We start from the raw sequence: 13,367 nt of genomic DNA on the forward strand, positions 1-13,367 counted from the left end.
AATTCTTTAAGAAATTTTTAAATTCCATTGGAAACTTATACGCAAACCTCTTCAGAAATTCATTTAAGAATACCTACGGAAATTGTTTCAGGAAAACCTTCCAAATTTTCTTTAGTAGATTTTTTTTGAATATTTTTATTGCTTTAGGAATTAGGAACTCCTACCGAAATTGAATAAGGAACTTCCTAAATTTTTCAAAATGATTTTCATCAGCAATTATTCTAAGATTTTCTCAAACAAATTCTTCCAAGAAATTCTTTAAGATATCCTTTTCGATACACTTGGAAGAAATTCTTGTAATTCCTTCGAAATTCTTTTTAGGTATAACTTCAAAATTTCACCCAGGAACTGTTGAGAAAAATAATTAAAAATTCCTTAGGATGTTCATACGAAAAATTTGATTGCTCTAAACCTAATAGATTGATGGAAGCTGAAAAAAGTTGCATTTCAGTGTTATTCTAAAATGGGCCTTGGAAAGATTGCTAAAACAGTAACAATACAGATCCAATCTTGCTTTAATAGATCTCGTCGATGAATCTTCATGCACAAATTTCAGAAGAGTGTTTAAACATTTCCTTCAGGGTATTGGAACAGATATATTAGAGCTTTGTAGTAACTGTAGATAAGTCCTGGATACTACTTTTCAAGAAAGCAGCATGCTAAAAATAGTGCCACGAGCGATGCAGGAAATATGAATTGTTGCTGTGGGACAACTCTAAAGGTACTGATGTTTCAAATCGTTGCAGCTCGCAGTGTTTTTAGTTCAAAAGGAATTTGTTTATATATATATTAGAAAAATTCATATTTGTACTACAATTCAAAGTTCGCTTATTGATTAACCATTAAAATACTTCACTTCTGCCTATCTCTTGAGCGATGAATCTGTGTGGGGAAATTGTTGAACTTCTGTAACTTTCATTTTATAGTTGGTGATAATTTGTTTTACACATTTTTGGAGAATTTATTATAGGTTTTATAATGGCTTTGTTACTGTGTAATATAAATAATATTTTATAATATTTTATGAAGATGTCATAAAATCTTTTGCGAAGACTGATTTTTTTAAATTATGAGTGATTGAATTATTGTCAATTACGATAATGGTTGGACAACACTGGCACCTTTTGAAAAATAATTGGAATCACGCATGTTCCTCCAAATTCTAACCGCGGTAATCTCCATTACCAATATTTTCATCTTCTATCGGCTTCCAACACTTTATGCATTCTCCTCTAATAAGCATTACATCTCGGCGCACCACATTCTCCTGCCCTTCCGTTTCCATTAATGCAAAGCTCTCATCAGCGCGGAATATCGCAACAAAAAGTAGCATTTCCACTTGAATGGAAGTGGATCTTTCTTTTTTTCTACAGCCTCCCCCTTCCTCGCGCCATGTTTAGAACCCACGGATGCAAAAACCGACCACCCACCCAGCTGTTTTGTTTACCCATCCGGGCCGGGCCGGCTTTAAATCTTTCTTATCAACACACGATATGAAGGTCGGAGACACAGCCGACACCGAGGAACGGTGCCAAGCTCAAGCACGTTGTTTATGATGACGAAGGCGATGATGGCGCTGAGTGGGTGCGGAACAGGCTTGAGGCGCACACAGTTTTACTTTTGTTGGGAAATATAGAAATAATGTTCTACTGAATTTTCGTCCTACGCTCCTAATTTTTAGCTGAAGTAAATGTCGTAAAAAATGTGGAAAAACAATAACGCGCTATTAGATATGAATTTAAAACTCTTATTACCTCGACAGACGTTTTGGTATCTACGTTACGATTCTTCTTTAGATTGATTTTTTTCCTCAAATTGTTCATCGTAGATTACTAAAAATATTTTTTGTCGAAGGACATCTCACTCACATGACTCAAATAGTGCCTCAAGCCTGCTGTTTGTGGGGGGTGCGGATTGCGCTAAGCTGCTGTAATAAGGAAAAAAACTCTTCTCCCATCTGGCGCCATGTCTTATGGCCCTATTTCTCACGGAACTCTTCATCTTCTTTATCTCGCAGTCTAAATATTTGTTTTCCTTTTTTTTCTCGCATTTTCCCTTGCTTTGGCGTTGTCTTATTTTCCATCAGGTTTTTTCCCTTTATTCCTTACGCTTTCGGGCGTGAAAAAATGCTCCAGCTTCCGGACTTATCGATTAATCGATTAAAAACCTATATAAAATAATTGACGTTTGCGATAGCACTTTTTTGTACTTTGCTGGGCGCGGATGATGCTGCTGACTGACTGATGCGGCGATGACGACGAGGAGACGATGACGATGATTGAAGATGATGCTCTTTTTTCTCTGTTTCGGAGCCTATAAAAAGCTATGGGACACTACACACTAGGAGGGATTGGTGTTTTTTTTAGCGCTTCCAGCCCCAACGGACTTGTTACGATCCCATTTTCGTGGATTGGTTTTGGTCCTGTTTTTGGTGATAATGGTGATTGATAATGACTTGAAGGTTCATTCGTGGCAGGGGATCGGGGAAAATGGTGGAACTCGGGTAGTAGAAAATTCAAAACTGTCAAGTTCAGCTACCGAAATGTTTTGTTTTATTCGTAAATTTGGAAACATTTTTAAATAATTTTGAAAACTGCAAACTGCAAAAAGCTGCATTTTATTTCAACGACTAAAAAACCAATGAAAACTATTTTTCATATTCGTTAAATATGAAACAGGTTGATAACGATTTCATGAATTTTTTGTTGAGAATGTTCGCGACAATCGCAACCAACCATGATGGAAATCCTTTCCCGAAGCAAAGTTCCCAATTTGTTATTCACCCCCACTCGGGAAATCGAGCCTTTGATTGGCGATTCGTTTTTTTTTATTTGCTATTCGGGACATGACGGATCCCGCTGTTTCTTATGGTCAGTGTGCTGCTGATGGTGGCGACCGTTCGGATCTTCAAGTGTTCGGCCAGCGAAGTGGTTTTTCTTCCGCTTTCGATGACTAAAGGACTTTCTTTTTCCGCGAGGATGCCCAGCCGGCTTCAGCCTATATGGTGAGTGCGACAGAACACAGCACAAGTAGCCGAAGATTGATGAGATGTGCCATTATTTAGCTTTTTCTAGACTTCCCGTGGAGGATTGACGACGGTCGTTCGCGCTGGGATATGTTTGGAGGTGGGTTTGAGGATATGGAGTTTTGGAGATTTGGCGACTGGTGGCTCGACGGTTTTGCGGTTTTCGATGGGGGCTTGGGAAAATAAAAAGAAAAATAGAAGGAAAAAAACCTTCGGGATTGTAATGTGATGATGGAGTGTAGGATTTCGGAGGATTGATATAAAGTGAGGATCGAAGGCTTGGGAACCGACACTGGAAAGATATATCATTCCAAGGGGTGGATTTGAATCTAAGAAGCAAACTAAGCGCCATTGTTTGGGGTTTCAGCATTTTATTGTGAGGCGCAACAATGGCTTCCTGGAAACGAAAGTTTGGTTTCAAGAGGACTTGTTTTTTCTCTCTTTTTTATTATTTTCAAACAAAATTTGCGTAATCATTCAAACCATTTTAACATTATTCATCTTGTTTGGTTTCAACAGAAGCTTCATCCAAGAAGGGAAGAAAAGTTTAAATAGCGATACGAATAAGAAGAACTTTCTTTTAGAAATAAAATTGTAACATCACTATGATATTCAGTATATCTGAAACTGTTATAAAAGAAATTTGCTTTTTGAAGCTCCAGTCAACACGTGAAAAATACGATTCAGATATCATTTTCTGAATCTCAGGATTCTTATTTGGAATCTTAATAACTGTCTTGGAAATCGTGGGCTTTCCTATTATTTTTTCAGTTCTCTCCTCTTTAAAATGTTTCCTTTCTAATAGTATGACTACGTATGCGAATCGCGTATTGATGTTGTGACCAAAGGTGTTGCATTTTGAATCCATAGATAACAAATTATATGTCCGGTCCAGTCCAAGATATTTCTTGGTCAACATCGAAGGGATTGGTCGAATTGGTTAAAGTTGCGTCATCGCATTGCAATATCATATTACAAATAATAACGCATTTCTTATTTTCACGTGAGAGTACCACATTATTCAGTAAATATGAGAGAATGAAGAATTGGCTTCTAGTAGAGTGCGACATTTACAAAGAAAATACCCTTCTTTCGACGGCGAACATCAGACAGGTTTTCGCGAGGGCCGAACAATGATGGAACCGATATTGAGCCTTCGGATTGATGAAGTCTGGTATACAACTTGCAGACTCACCATCTGTTAATTGATTTCAAAGCAGCATACAATTCAGTGAAAAGAAATGAGCAATGTCAGATAAGGAACAAGGTTTTTCAATGAAACTGATTATGCTGATACGTGCAGCGTTTGATGGTTTGAAGCTTTCATCCGGTTTTCAGACAGTGTCAATCTTAGGTGGATTGAAGCAAGGTGATGCGTTTTGCTGCTCAACATTGCACTCGAAGGGGCGATTAGAAATTTTGCTATTTCGCTATTACGGATAATATCAACAACAACTCATTGAAATCGATCACAAGGCAGTGGAGAGTCATTTGTTCCACTGAAAAGGCAGAAGGCGAAGATAGACTTTAAAAGCTTATGTGAAAATGACGTTCACAGGAAATGAAAAACAGTATAAAATATGAAAGACTTTCGTGGGCTGATCACTGTGTTTGGATGGCGGAAGAAAGATTGGTAAAGATAAACCCTACTTTGAGTCCTCTACATTTTTTCTTGATTTTGGACCTGTCATACCTGTCATGTCTTGATTTTGGACCGGTTTCATAAAAAATACAAAAAAAAATTGTTTTCTGGAACTTACTAAGGAACTTTTAAATATTCCGTTCGCCGTTTTGCCTTTCTCGTACAACTAAGTTGTACCGAAAGGCTATAATTTCACTCCGAAAACGAACTTTTTATAGAAGCCTCTGAGACTCATAGTATTATATACCAATCGACTCAGCTCGACGAGCTGAGCACATGTCCGTCTGTCCGTGTGTATGTATGTGTGTATGTGTGTGTGTATGTGTGTGCACAAAAGCTATAAAAAACATTAGACAACTTTTCATATAGAAATCTTCAACCGATTTTCTCGCAACAAGTTTCATTCGACAGGGTACAAAGCCTTGTTGATCACTATTGAATTTTATAACGATCGGTCATTGCGTTTAAAAGTTATGAAGAAAATGGTACATCGGACAATATAAACCCCATATAAGGTTGGTGTCTTAACTAAATGTGAGAAAGGCACCACCAACGCTAGGTGGATTAATCTGGTTTTTTTTTTAAATTCACGATGAGTAACAAATGAAGATACCGCGAACTTTGCCTTTCTTGATATTGTATATTGATCGAGAAAGGATCAATATTAGTTAGAGGCCTATAGTTTTGAAATAAGTGTGATAAAACTTATCAGAAAAATCCAGGCTTTACATCGAGTTAGAGAGCACAAAGCGTTACAGACCATAGAGTAAGCAAGAGTTCACAAAAGATTGAATTCTTCAAATGTTTTTGACATTTTTGAAGTTTTCCTTTATTTGAAATGTTCAACAGAAATTTATAAAATGAATTACTGGTTGATTTGTTTAAACTTCCGATGAAAAATATCGACCATTTTTTTATTATTGGCAAAATTGTCCAAAAATTACTAAATTTGTTTTTGGTTTTTTGATAAAAGCTTTTGATCAAAAATTTCGAATTTATTAAGAAAAATCAACTCATGAGCATTATTATTCGTAGTTGCTACTCCGTGATTGACTAGAACTTGCAAAATTGTACAAAGAACTAAATGAGCTTGAAGTTAGCAACTGGAAACTACTGCTAGAGACAGAAAACATATGGCATATATGTGTTGTGTTAGCTATTAGCGATTCACTTCGATAAGCGATGCAATCTGTGGGATAGGATATATTAATGCGCATTAAAAAAATATGTTCACGTTCCTCCCTATTGATCCTGCGTGCCAATCAAAACCACGAATAATTTTTCTCATCGACTTTACAAAGCAAAACTAAATATTTCAGATATTCGTGCGATGACTCTGCGTTCTTATTGAAAAATAAATAAAACGCTCACTAGTTAATTAATTTGCTATCCGCACAAAACAAAACAAAATATAACCGACGATTGAGAAATTTTTCTGCGTGCTAATCGAAAACGTGATCGAACGCGTATTCAGGATCGCCTAAACTATCCGCTTGCTGCACAAAACACGATCAAACGCACACTAATTATTTGTTTTTACTTTGACCGCGTAAGATAGAACAAACCCCACCAGATATCATGAACTTCCGGTTTGCTGCACAAACGCGATCAAACGGGCACTAATTAATATTTATTATCAGTGTGCAAAGCAGAACACCGGACCGCGCGAACCATCTGCTCGCTTTGTACAACACGATCAAACGTGCACCAATTATTTGTTACTTCGATCGCGCATTACAGAAAAAAAAAATGATCGAGCTGCCTGCTGCACAGAACACGATCAAACGCGCACTTATGAATTTTGATTCCGATCATGCACAACAGAACAAACCCTACTGGATCGCGCAAATTATCTGCTTGCTAAATAAGACACGATCAAGCGCGCACACTTTTGATGACATATTTGAAATTTGTCTACGAAGTTTTTAAAATTCACGTAGAAAAAATCGTAGCAAACTTTTTTTTTCAAATTTTCTTGGAGGTTTCTAGTTCAATTTTTTGGAAAAAAAATCTGAAGAAATATTTTTGTGTTTTCATAGTATTCATATTACAGAAATTTCCAGCAGATTTTTTTGTCGAAACTATTGAAATTTTTGACAAAAGTTGTCGACATTGTTCTTAAAATAATGGACAAGTTTTTGAAAAATATTGATCGTTATGTTTTTGAAGCTTTTTAAATTTAATGACAGAATGAATTTATTTTTAATCAAACTTTTATATTTTTGCCTTTCTCGTGTACTAAGTATTCGTAAAGGCTAAATGATCACTCCAAAACCAAACTTTTGATAGAATGCTCGGAGACCCATAGTGTTATATACCAATCGACTCATTTCGACGAACTGAGGTGATTTCTGTTCGTGAGTATGTATGTGTGTGTATGTATGTGTATGTATGTGTGTATGTGTACAAAATTTTGTAGACTTAGCATTGGCCAAATTACTCGCAACAAGTTCCATTCGACTGAGAATTCTGTCCCATTATTTGCTATTGAAAATTGGCCAAATTGTACTATGGGATCAGAAGTTATGGCCAAAATACTATTATCTATGGGCAAAACATGCTAAAAAGCACTCACTCATGTTTCTAGTATTTTTTTGTACGAGAAAGGCACCAACACCGCTAGGTGGATTAATCAGGGTTTTTAACATATGGTTTCATATTTATCTGCATTTTCTTTATCGTTGATGATTTTATACCATTTTTAAACATTTTTTTCAAAGTTGACAAGATTTGAAAACTTTTTTTTCACGGCCTTTTTTTCTGAAAATTTACATACGGTTTTGAACTTTATGGATGCACTTATTTGAACATTCAATGCTGTTTTCTGACACAAATTTTGAAATCCACGATAATTTTTTCAAAAATTATTCTCTAAAGCTTAAAAACACTCGAAGATGTTCGGTATTTTTATAAATTTTCAATAAAATCTTTTATATTTTTTAAAATTTTTCGATTTTTCGATTTTTTAAAATATTTGTCAAAGTTCTTAGAACTATTCAGAGTAAAACGATTTTTTGAAATAACAAATTTTTTTCCAACATTTTTGCCTTTCGCGTATACTGCCGCTAACCGCAAGTCGAGCACATCTGTATATGGAGGCCCTAAGTATACGTAGTATAAGTATTCTAAGTATACTAAGTATACGTAAAGGCTATAGGATCACTCCAAAACCGAATTTTTGATAGAAGGCTCGGAGACCCATAGTGTTATATACCAATCGCCTCAGCTCGACGAATTGAGGTGATGTCTGTATGTGTGTATGTATGTATGTATGTGTGTGTGTACAAAAAAATGTGAGGCACACTTTTTTGTACTTACTCTTATCCGATTTGCTTGTAACAGGTTTCATTCGACGCAGAATCTTGCCTAATTTTTCGCTATTGAAAATTGGCCCAATCGGCCATTGCGTTCCGGAGTTATTAAAAAACATTGATTTTTCCCCATTTTTCCCTTGGAAAAAAAAATTTCGAAGCCGACATTTTTTTTTCAAAAACTGTTGCAATGCATTCAAATGAACCCAAATAAATGTGAATTGTTGGAAATAGCTGAATCTATCTCCCTAAAGTGCAATTTTGACCTCTCTTATATGCTTTTCTTGTAATTCTTATAATATTTTTCTAATTTTCTTGTTTTATAATACACGAGAAAGGCACCATCACCGCTAGGTGGATTATTCTGTTTTTTATTCAGCCAAAATTCCGAAATTTTGTTGAAATTTTTCGATATTGTTTTTAAATATTTAAATTTTTTGATAATTTCTTCCCAAAATGTTCAGCACTTCCTCAGATTTTTCATGTTAATAAAAATCTTGATATTTAATCAAAAAATAGGAAATTTTAACAAATTTTTAGTCTTTTTATGATTTATTATCAGTTTTGTGGCATAATGTTTGAAACATGTCGACATTACGTAAAGGCAATCAAACTCATCAAATGCTTTAGCCAAGCAAGCCTTTGGCACAGCAGAGTGCGATTGAATTCGCATTCTATACCGTCCCGCCCAGTCCGTTGCTGGGGGGCATGGAGTGCGATCCTCTCGTTTAATAAACAATGTGCACTCGCTTGGCTGTGGATATACAACAGTAAAGCAAATGTGGAGATTGGGCAAATCAAGCATCCGAAAGATATTCAATTTGCAAAAAAGAGAGCTAACCGCGGTGGAGGTTGGTACTCGGATTCTGATGGCTTTTCCGCAAACGTGACCTTTAAGTGGTCTTGTTGTGTAGGGGTTATCACGCCTATCTAGAGAGTAGGAGGTTGAGGGTTCGAGTCCCTCCAAGACACGTGGATTCTTTTTCGCAAATTTCATATCAATTTGTCCATTTCGAAACATATGCTGTGCATATGCACAGCCAAGATATTTAACAAAAAAATGTCGACATCTGTTTTGAGCCATTATAAATATTTAATTAAAATTATGTCCTACTGATCTTTGAAAGGTGGAATAATAAAAAATAAATATTAAAATGAACAAAATCTAAAAAACTCCTCGGATTTGTTAAAGCATGTTTTGAAAATTCTCAAATTTATTCGAATTTTTGCCCTCTTAAAAAATATTATCTATGGGCAAAACACCTAAGGGGAGGGGAGACATTATTTTTATTTTATATTTGTATCAGCCAGTGTAATTTTTGAAATTTTCTCACATGGCTTTTGGAGCTTCTATTAACAGTTTTTATACTGTGTAATGATTTTTTTTCGTTATGATGCATGACTTGTTTTGAAATTTTTGGAAATATTATTGTTCTAAAAATTCTAAACAAGTCATGCACTATCGCGAAAAAAATCATTACTAGACCAGCATTTGAAAAGGGCGTAACAGCCAAAATTTATTCCTTCTGATTCTTCGTCTAGATATATAGCTCTATATGTGGACGAAGAATAAGAAGGAATAAATTTTGGCTGCTACGCCCTTTTCAAATGTTGGTCTAGATTACAAAGTATAAAAACTGTCAATAGAAGCAAAAAGCATGTTAGAAGATTACAAAAAATACCGATACAAATATTGAAAAAAAAATAACCAACAAACAGTTAAGGTTGAACAAGTCTTATTTTTAATGTGAAAAGCCTATTTTTGATAAAATAAACCATTTATTTTCAATAAATGTTTGAAAAGCCGCTATTTTTGCCTTTCTCGTATACTAAGTATACGGAAAGGCTATAGAACTGCTCCAAAACCGAACTTTTAATATTTTTAAATTCCGATAATTTTTTTAAAGGAATTTTCAATTTCTGATGATTACAAAAAATTACACTTTTTTCCATTGTCGATGGAAATAAGAAAAGCATTTCAGAATTTTTTTAAATTTATATAAATTTATATTATAAAAATAAAATTGAATTTTTCGTAGAAAACTTGTAGAAAATGAAATAAAGTTTATAAAACTTTCGGAATTTTTCGACAAAGTGTTTCGAATTTTTGTTGAATTAATTCGACATTTTTGGAAGTTTGGATAAAGACTAGATTTTTTTCTACATTTTTGATGTACTTTTTGACAACGAAATGCATTGCATTATTTGATTTTTTTTCTAAATTTTTAGAATGTTTCAACAAATTTTTCCAAACTTTTGGAAAAATTTCAATAAAATAAATTTCCGTCGGTTTTAGAAGTTTAGATAAATATTGGAATTCAATCGTAGAAATTTATTAAATTTTTCGATGTCTTTCCTAAACGTTCAATGCTGGTTTTAACGGCAAAATATTTTTTCAAATTTCCGACGAAATGCTTTAAATTTCCGAACAATTCTTTTTTTCATTTTGCAATTATTTTTTTTTAATTTAGGAAAATGTTGGTATTTGATCGATGAAACTTGTTGAAAATTTCGATGTTTTTTTTTCAAAATTAGTAAATTAGGCTAATACAAATATTGAGAAACAATCATGTCTCCCCCACTTTGGATTTTTTGTCCAAAAATAATATTTTGAGGGGGTAACAAAAAAAATCGAATGATTTTGAGGGTTTTCATAACATTATTTAACAAATCCGAGGAGTTTTGTTGATTTTTTCATTTTTATGTTTATTTTTTTATCCCCCCCCACATTGAGCTTCCGGGAACCAATAGGATGTAATTGCAATTAAATATTTGTAACGGCCCAATGTATTGATTTAGTTTTTGACTAAGAAATTCATTGCATTTTTTAATGTTTGTACATCTTTGGCAAGTTTTGTTCTATTATTGTCAGGGGGGTTTGTTGAGACAAAATTTTATGAAATTTAGCTACAATATTCTTTGATATGCAAAGAATATTTAGGCCAAATTTGAGAAAATCCCCTGATATTAATAGAACAAATTTAGAAAACTCCCTGACAATAATAGAACAAAACCTGCCGAAGCCGTAATCTCCCCTATTTGAAATTCTTAAACAAGTGAGAAAATTTCCTTCGAATTGATTTTATAAATATTTAATACCGTCATCGGGTGTGAGAATGAATCATCGTTTTCACCGACCGGATAACAAATACGTTCAAAAGAGTATTTCCTGATTTAATTCTTTTGCCCTCAAATACATTCAATCTGTTCTACAGGCATTCTTAAAAGTTGAAACAGTGACCCATTCTCATTCCCATTAGACCCAATGCCACTCACGACGACGGTGTTTCAAAAAATCAATATTTTCCACATTTTTGGAAGTTTAGATAAATGCCGGTACTTGATCAACGAATAATGTATGAATTATTTTCAATTTTTCTTAAACGAAATTCAAACTATTTCAACGATTTTTCTTAAATCGTTTGGAATTTTCTATAATTTAATTTGTTCAATCCTTTTCTCAAACCTTTTTTTGTAAGCTGTCGCAATTTTTTTTATTATTTTCTGCACAATTTTTGAAATTTTCGACTAGCTTTGTGGGTTCAATGAAATTCTTCCTAATTTTATTAAAATAAAAAAAAGGATCCAAAAAAATTCGACTTTTGTTTATAAAAGTTTTGTTGAAATATTGAAAAACACTGGAAATATTTTCTTCAACGTGCAGTAGACGCACCTTGAATTAGATGTTCTATGGCAAATTATGCCACAGAAAAGGAATTTTTTTTTGTTGTGCATTCTAATGTCTGTCATAAATATATTTAGTTTGTCTTTCTACCTAAGCAACACGCTTGTTATATACGAGTTCTGTGACTTATTTATGAATAATTGAATCAAGAGTTTGCACTTTACGAGATGAACCGGTCTAGAGCCGAAAATCTCGTAAATAAAGATAATTCAATTCAATTCAAGAGTTTGCATATGCCACCGAACAAGCATTGTGTGATTTTTTTTCTCGTCTAGGGACAGCGGAAGTAGTGTCATCACTTCGCACGATCCGGTATCGTTATGCTTTGTGAGGTTGGAAAAGTAAATCAATTGGTGCGCGTTAGATCGTGTTCCAGGTTGGTGCGCATGTAGTTCGTTCGTTTTGCTTTGTGAGGTCGAATAATAGTTCGTTAAAATCATTGTGTAAAAAACTGGCACGGTCGTATCACTTATCAGCCTACCGACCAGCTGATAATCTCTCGTGTGATTTTTGTAGAAACGCAGAGGTAAACACGGTCTTCAAATAGTCTTTCCCTCTTCCTAACTGACTACAATGACGTGGCCGTCGCCGTTGTTAGTTCACAGATTTGTCCATGATTCGACTCGACGGCAATCATTTTCATTAACCTTACTTTTACTTTACTTTTGATCGTAGTGTCCAGCATGTTGAGCGTATATCATACTTTACCGGAGTTTGATAAGAGGACATTGTCTGCACAATCAAAACATGATTAACCTTACTATCGATTTGCTTTTGCACATTCTTCTGCATAAAACACCATGGATAACTCCCAGGACTCAGTCTATCTCTATAAGCGAAAAGCATCCTATTTTATTGATCTCTTATCAGGTCTTTGATATATTGCTGCCAAACCGATTGATTCTCGCCCTTTACCGGAACTCACTTCAATTCCCTACACTTATGATCTCCGATAAGAAAATACATTCGAAAATAACCATCAACCGTGACATCCCCTGTCTCTTCGGCAAAACTCATGTAACGCTTCGAAAAATCTTCATTACTCTGCAAAAAAAAATCGAAAACCTTTCCGGAAACGCGAAACAGCTTTCAGCCTACATAAGATCAGCAGCTTTGCTTCCCTCTACCCGACTATAGTCTCGCATACACACGGAGGCCCGTAAGCCATCGAACACTCTTTGAAATTTCGATTTCTGCAACGTTCATGCTTCCTTCCGCTTTCCCACCCCCATCGCCCGGTCTAAAAAATGGCTCAATATCATTTCTCCAAACTGTTCCCCAAGAAAGGACATCCTCCATCGCCATATATTGAGCCTAGCATTGGCTCGGACCGGTGGAGGAAAAATATATCGAACGCATTAGATGGGAACGGCTCGTTCTCGATTCTCAAACGCAGTTCCAATTTTCCGTCGAGGATGAGAGAGAAGAAAAAAACAGTCCCGATGAAAAGTAATTTTAAAGAGGAAAATAAATTACTTTTAAATGATGACTCATTGCCGAGGTATTTTATTTTTGGCTTGCGACGGCTCACCCACGAGGCACTATTTCACGCGAACCTGTTCGCGCAAAGTTCCAAAAGTTTCCGATTGCGAACGACGAACTTGAAATCTAGAGCAAATTTCCTCATCATAATATAGGGAAAGGTGGTTAATTATTGGAAAGTATCGACATCTTGCCTTTGCCTTTCCTATTTGTTTGAAAAAT

Source organism: Armigeres subalbatus, chromosome 2, assembly GCF_024139115.2.
Source record: "Armigeres subalbatus isolate Guangzhou_Male chromosome 2, GZ_Asu_2, whole genome shotgun sequence".
NCBI classification, from domain to species: Eukaryota; Metazoa; Arthropoda; class Insecta; order Diptera; family Culicidae; genus Armigeres; species Armigeres subalbatus.